This window comes from Suricata suricatta, chromosome 3 (genome assembly GCF_006229205.1).
Source record: "Suricata suricatta isolate VVHF042 chromosome 3, meerkat_22Aug2017_6uvM2_HiC, whole genome shotgun sequence".
NCBI lineage: Eukaryota > Metazoa > Chordata > Mammalia > Carnivora > Herpestidae > Suricata > Suricata suricatta.
In genome coordinates this window covers 13,711,923-13,719,542 of record NC_043702.1, presented here as the reverse complement: position 1 = coordinate 13,719,542, position 7,620 = coordinate 13,711,923, and positions in this window count along the sequence as shown.

Genomic DNA, 7,620 nt, shown 5'->3' with positions numbered 1-7,620 from the left:
AGGGAAAGTGGCAGAGGCTGGCTTGTCCCGAACCGCGAAGGGAGCTAAAGGCTGGCAGAGCCGGAACTAGAAGCAATCTGTTGCCCGCCCTCCCCCCCTCCCCGGCCATTCTCGATTTCTTTCTGTCTTTGTATATTTCTTAATCCTGCAATCCAAGGACATAGGTCATTTTATGCCTGGCTTCAGGACGTATCTCCTAAGACTGTGGCGTCGAGTGTCCAGTCTCTCCCTTTCTCCGCGTGACGTTTCTTAAGTCTGGAGATTTTACTTGGGGCGGTAGGAGTCTCCAGACCCCCACGTTGTAAGCAGAGTTTTGAGTGTATATGTATGTTCTTTGGGGAGAGCCTGTTGGTTTTATCAAATGCCTAAAGAGATCCATGGTGAAAATTGTTTAAAAAAAAAAAAAAAAACCTTTGCCTGGGTGGTCCCTGGTAGCCAAAACTGCTGAAAGACCTTCCTAAGATTCAAGGTGTAAAGTTCACGGGGTAGGGCCCAGAAGATACAAGCCATGCTCCGCCCACCCATGCATTGATGACAGGTTTATCAGTGCTAACTCTGTGTCGGGTTTTACAGAAGGGACCTGGGGGGCTGCCTGACAAGAAACAAACTGTCTTTTTTTCTGAAGCTTTAAAAAATTTTTCTTTATTTAAATAATCTCTGCACCCAACATGGGGCTCATACTCACGACCCCAAGATCAAGAGTCACCTGCTCTTCCAACTGAGCTAGCTAGTCTTCTGAAGCTTATAGTCTCTTGTGGGACAACAAATAATAAACAGTAATAAATAATAATGATTCGAAATAATAATTATAAAGTAAGAGGAGTGTTAAGTAGGTAAAGAGATTTTAAGGAAGGTAAGGACCAACTGCTGGGAGGGGCTCAGGAAAAGATACAGTCATTGAGCTTAGGGGGCAGGAAACGCTGCCCCTGAGGCCAGAAGGAAAAGAAGAGAGCTGTCCCTTTCAAAGGACCCCAAAGTAGGTCTATGTGGCTGGACTTAAGTGATAGGACGTCAGAGAGATGGCAGAGCCAGAAGCTAGTGGGTGTCTCTGCTTTCTGGCCTCATGTCCGCTTACAGCTCCCAGGAAGACAACCTCGAAGTTCTCAGAAAGCTCACCTCCATCATGCTTCACACCTCCTGTTCGCTCCCTTCCCTGGTGTCGTGGCCTCTTCCAGAGGGTTCTAGAAAAGGACATTTAACAGTTTACACCCCAGCCCCATGGGGGAAGCGTGCCTTTTGACGGATGACCCACGATTTACTGCGAATTTAGGAGAGCTGCTTTCTAACTTCTGATTGTCACGACAGGGTGCGCTTTCACCCTATCTGGCCTTGCAACTTCACCCCGTTCAAATCTAACCTTGGTGGGTCTTTTTCTTTCCCCTGGCGTCAGGGCAGAGCACAGCCCTACCCCGCCTGCCTCGCTGAGCCTATAGAAAGTACCCAGGGCCCTCTGCCTTGAGGGTTTTACCTCTAGTAGAAAGAGCTGGAGCACTAAGAGTGTACTTGAAAGATAAAGAAATCAGTGCTCTTGCCGAGAGGGTTAGGTAAAAGATCAGAGCGAGAGAAAGCTCCCTTGTAGAGTAATGCGTGTTAGGGAATGTTTGATTAGGAAATGAGGGGAGTTTATCTTAAAAACTACTAGCAGCCTGGGGCTCCTGGGTGCCTCAGTTGGTTGAGTGTCTGATTCTTGATTTTGGTTCAGGCCATGATCTCACATGAGATCGAGCCCTGTGTCAGGCTCTGTGCTGACACTGCAGAGCCTGCTTGGGATTCTCTCTCTCTCTCACTCACTCTTGCTCTCTCTCTCTCTGCCCTTCCCCTGCTTGCGTGCTCTTTCTCTCTCAAAATAAGTAAATAAACAAAAAACTGAATAGCATCCTCTGTCTTCCCTCACAGCCTTGCTCAGGTACACACTGGAAGATCTCCGGATTCTCACATTGCACCCAAATCCCCCTGGGGGCTAGACACGTCACGTAGGTTATCTTATCTAGTGTCAAGACAGACTGTAGAGAGAGGGTTCTGTGCCCATTGTCCAGATGAGAGCCTGAACGCAGATGTGGTGAGGCCAACACAGGCACAGACACCTAAGAAGTGGCAGAACTGAGTCTGGTCTCGGCACCAAGCCTCCAGCTGATTCCTTCTGAAACCTCACACGTGATGGACGCACTCAGGACACAACAGTGGGTGGTAAGCGATGTTTATTCAGAATGCCCATGTGTCTCAGAGGAATAACTTGCATTTTTTTAAGTCTATTTATTTATTTTGAGAAAGAGAGAGAGTGAAGGGGAGTGGGGGAGGAACAGAGAGAAGGAAGAGAGAATCCCAAGCAAGCTCTCTGCTGCCACCACAGGCCCTGATGCGGGGCTAGAACCCATGAACCGTGAGATCATAACCTGAGCCAAAACCAAGAGTCAAACACTCAACCAGCTGAGCCACCCAGGCACCCCTGAGCAATAACTTGCATTTTTGGGTCTTGACTTCCCTATCCCATATGTACTCCCCTTTGAACTCCTCATCAGGTCTACCCACAAGGAGGCGGACCCCAAGGCCTACCCAGAGGGCCTAGAGCTCAAGGCGTTCCACTGTGAAAAGAGGCTCCCCAATGCAAGCCTGATGCGGTCCTTAGATTCGAAATCTGTCACAGGCAGAGACCATCATGCACAGTGTGCCAATGTGCTTCCGATGAGGTTGTGAGCTGGTGAATGTGACTCTGTGTGTGTACATTTCTTCCCAACACAACGCCCTGGCAGTTGATCAGCTCAATTTATGAGTTTCCCTCCTCAGATCGCTGCGTAAGTGCCCAGTAACAGAAGATGGAGAGAAAGCAGTAAAAGCAACTACCAACCATGGAGGCGGGGGAGGGGGAGAAATCAGGAGCATGATCATAAAACAGCAATAGTCCATAATTCAAAATACTCACTTTCCAGAGATTGAGAGACGTCAAGCTACAAGTTTAAAACAAAGAAGAAGCAAAAAAGAGGCCAACTTCGAAGTCATCTTATGTAACACTTCTGCCACAGCGCACAGGCTTGATTGGAGCCCGGCCCTGCTGATCCCCCGTGCCCTCCTATTACTGTCTTCAGTAATCAGCATCTCTAGTAAGCCCTGCAGGGTGCGGGAATTCACCTTGTCAGGGGGAAACATTTGCTTGAAGGCCTTCTGTTCTTTGGAAAATCTCTCTCTCTTTTTTTTTTTTTTGTCAAATCAGGACATCTTGATTCCAAGTAGAAGAACCTTCTCCAATATATTTCTGAAGAATATTTTCAGAAAATTTTCCAGTTAAAAATAATGTAGGTTCATTGTAGATTAGGAAAATCAAGAAACGTGTTGTTTTAAAATCCAATTCTTAATATCTAGAAATAACCACTGTCCTGTGTGGTGTATTTCAGGTTTGCAATCTGTAGAGACAGAGGTGAGGAGAGATGTAGTTGCTAAAACAGAAAATGGAATCCTATCATGTATACTGTTTTACAGTCTGCTGTTTTGGGTTTGTTTTTTTTTTTAGTCACACAGTTATTAAACAAACGTTAATTGAGCATTTGCTCTGTGCCAAGAACTATGCTGGCTACCAGGCATAGACACATTAAAAAAGGAGACACAGGGGCGCCTGGGTGGCTTAGTCAGTTAAGCGTCAGGCTTCGGCTCAGGTCATGATATCACGGTTCATGGGTTTGAGCCCTGCATCAAGCACTGTGCTGACAGCTAGCTCAGAGCCGGAGCCTGCTTCGGATTCTGTATCTCCCTCTCTCTCTGACCCTCCCCTGCTCACGCTGTCTCTCTCTCTCTCAAAAATAAATAAATAACATTAAAAGAATTTTTTTAAAAAGGAGACATAGTCCCTCTCAAAGCAAGTGCATGGTAAAGGGTCATGGTAAAGAAAAATACTGAACAAATAATAGCATACATAAATATACAGTTTATCACAAATGCTAGGAAAGGGAAGGATAAGGTGCTCTGCAAACACATAGTAAAAATCATCCCTGTCGGACATATATTGTTTGCCTCTGGATCCACGCCTCTGTTTCCTGTACTCCCAGTTTAGGTTTGGGACCCAACCCACACATGAACTCCTCGCCTCAGAAGTGATATGTGACCTAGTTCTGGCCAATCAGAGCATTGCATTATCATGGGGACAATGGTTGGTTTTAAAACATTTACCTGAGAACTGGCCAGGGGCACCTGGGTGGCTCAGTTGGTTAAGCGTCTGACTTCAGTTCAGGTCATGATCTCACTGTTCGTGGGTTCGAGCCCTGCATCAGGCTCTGTGCTGACAGCTAGCTCAGAGCATGGAACCTGCTTCAGATTCTGTGTCTCCTTCTTTCTCTGCCCCTCCCCTGCTCATGCTGTCTCTCTTGCTCTCAAATATAAATAAAACATTAAAAAATGATAATAACAAAAATAAGCAAATACCTGGAGTCAAGAAACCCAACCCAATGGGTCTAAATTCTGGGACAGTGTTTGGAGCCCTCTTGGAGACATATATTCGCTTTTTTTACTGGGTATGAAGGTGAATAAGGAAGCCGGACCAGCTGCAGCCATTTTGCCACCATGAAGGTTGAACTTCTCCATGGAGCCAACGCCAACGAAATGGGGCCCGAGGTCGGGAGATAATCAGGTCCTGGTGACTTTTTCAGACCTGAGTCAAGTCTGAAACTGACCTTGGGTTTTATAGTTATCTGAGCTATCTGGATTATCACAGTTTTGGGTAATTAACATGATTAGGGGTATAAAGGTTTTCCTGAGGACAGGACGTGTAAGTTGTGACCTAAGGACTGATTAGGAGTTAAGCTGTGCTAAGCCAGGAGGGAGGTTAGGAGTGCATCTGAAACAGAGGGGTTAGCGCATGCACCTGGCCAAGGAGCCCGGAGCAGTTGAAGCTGGAGAATATTGGAGCCAGAAAGCTTGAGTGTGGGGAGAGGTGGATCACATAGAGCCCTGGAGGTCACTTTAGGGGTTCAGAATATGAGACCAAGAAATGAGAAACCATTTAAGGCAGAGAGCTGTCCAGATTGCATTTTAATAGGTTTTGGGGGGCACATGTGTTGCTCAGTTGGCTAAGCATCTGACTGTTGATTTCGGCTGAGGTCATGATCTCATGGTCTTAAGAAGGAGCCCCACGTAGGGCTCTGTTCTAGGCGTGGAGCCTGTTTGAAATTCTCTGTCTTCCTCTATCCCTTCCCATGTGCATTTGCATGTGCATTCTCTCTCAAAAGTAAAGTAAAGTAAAATAAAATAATAGTTGTTTGTGAGTAATCCCATCTGCTACAGTGACGATGTAGAGAAATAGCACTGAAGGCAGATGAGAAAGGATACAGGAGACTTAAGAGCTTTTGCAATATTTCAGGTGAGAGATAATATTGTAACTCTGACCAGGAAGGTGGATTTTTTTACTTCATGTTATTTTGTGAGAATTTCTCAAGATCAATTTCTAAATTTTTTTTTAACAATAGAGAACATATCAAGAGTCCATCTTTGGACTAGTTAGATTCTGTTTCCTTATAACTGATACATAATGAAAATCTTGGAATATAAGTCCTTACAACTAAACACTGACATTGTTTCTGGTTTTTATATAGCAATGGAAATCTTGCACGTACAATTTTGGCCCAAACTTCTGGTTACATTAGGAAAAATCCATAAAATTCAAATTACTTGTTGAAAGAGTTAAGCCTTTTATCAGGTCTCTCTCTCTCATACACACACACACATCCATCAAGAAAGATTGTGTGAATTTACACTGATACGCACTCCTTCGGACTAACAAATAACCAGTGTAACTCTTGAATGAAGAATAAATTTTATTGTAAACAAAGTTTCAGCTGAATTTAGCTGGAGAAAAGTCTCAACTTAGCTGGCTGGTCTCACCTCGGATTCTTGCCCACAAATGTAAGTAAGCCTTTGGGTCCAGGGCAGGCTCACCTGTCACCTGGCTGCTCTTTCCTGGAGGAATGTTCTCCACCTTCTCCTCCTGCCTCCCTGCCAGCCTTCTAGTGTGCTGAGAAAATGCAAGCAGTCAAAAGAGAACTTCCTCATCCCTCAAGCACCCGATGTCCCAGCTTCCTGCCTGCCCCCACCTCCACCACTTGCTCATCTCTCTGTGACTATCTGGATGGCTGGCCCCGGACGTCCATTGGGACACAAGGTCCCCCACCCCCACCCAACAGAGCAAGGATCTGGTTCTGCGACGGCCACCCTCTTCTGCGTCACACCTCCTCCCTTTCCATGGAAGCACTCCCATGCAGTGTCTAAACATGCAGTAATATCCTCCATCTTTTAAAAATAAGCCCAAACTTCCTTTGGCCCCACATTCGCTTCCAGCCTCCACCTGTGCCTCTGCTCCTCATGCCTCCAACAGTTCACTCATACTCTGTCTTCATATCCACTCTTCCCACCTACTTCCGTTAGGGTTTTGGCTCTGCCAAGCTGCTTTGGTCCGGATGGCCAGTGAGCTCACAGTGCCCAGCCCAGGGCGGTAGCTCTGATCTTCATCCACCTCCATCCATTAGCAATGTTGAATTAAACTGCTCATGTTTACTGTTTACTCGGCCTCTGGGACACCACGGGCTCTGCCATCCTGCTTTATTGGCCCTGTCCTTCTGCCTTTGCTAGATTCCACTCATCCTCCAGTACTCTCAGCATTGACCCACCCAGACTCAGCATTTGGATCTTTTGTCTTCACACTCAGTCCCAGGGTAGCTGAGAAGTGAGAAGTGTTAGGATAGTGGGTGTTTTAAAGCTAATGGAGGTTCGGACCAATTTTTCAAGGGCACTCATGGCTGTCAGTTAAAACTTGTTTTACTTTTACACACGATGAGGAGTTTTGGGGTTTTTTTCTGGCAGAGTGAGGATGTTGGGGGTGGGGAGTGTAGTGGACAGGGTTAGCGTGTGGCTGGCACACAGCTGTGCTGGTAGGAGATTAACTGGAGAAGGTGCTTGGCTGCTGGGCACACGGTCATCATGTCCGAAGGAACTGTGCAAACAACCACATGTTCAGTCAGGTGGGACTTTCAGTGATTTCTGGAGATTTGAGGAGAAGCTAGTAATCTGGCCAAGAAATCCAGAGTGTACGTGTAACTTAATTCACAGACGTGCACGTGGGCACATTGCTGCTTAAGGGGAAAACTCCACAAGGATTCAGTTCCTTTACGTTATGGGCTTTACCACTCACTGAATGACCAGGAAAGGGCATACGGGAACCGTCAACTTGTTTTCACCTCTACCTGAACATATTTCCAGCACGATTTTCATGCACTGAGGATTTATGGAAAGAGGGGTGCAAACCCCAGACCCAGAGATGTGGCAGGGTGGGGGCAGATCCTTGAGAGGGTGGGAAAGCCAGCAGGTCAAATGCTGTAGATTTACCGTCACTCCTACATGTTCTTCTTGGAGGATACATTGAGTAGGTCCTGGCCGCTTCCAGGGAAAGTTCTGGAGCGCCAAGCCCTTGTGGTCCATCCATAAGCTGATTATATCCATTATCTCTAGAGACATTACATTGGCTTTGAAAGCATCACGACATACACAGTACCAAGAGTGGTCTGCTATATCCTGTCTTCTGGACATACTGAAGGATTCATACAGACATGCCAAAACCTTGCTCAATATGGGACATTATTCCAG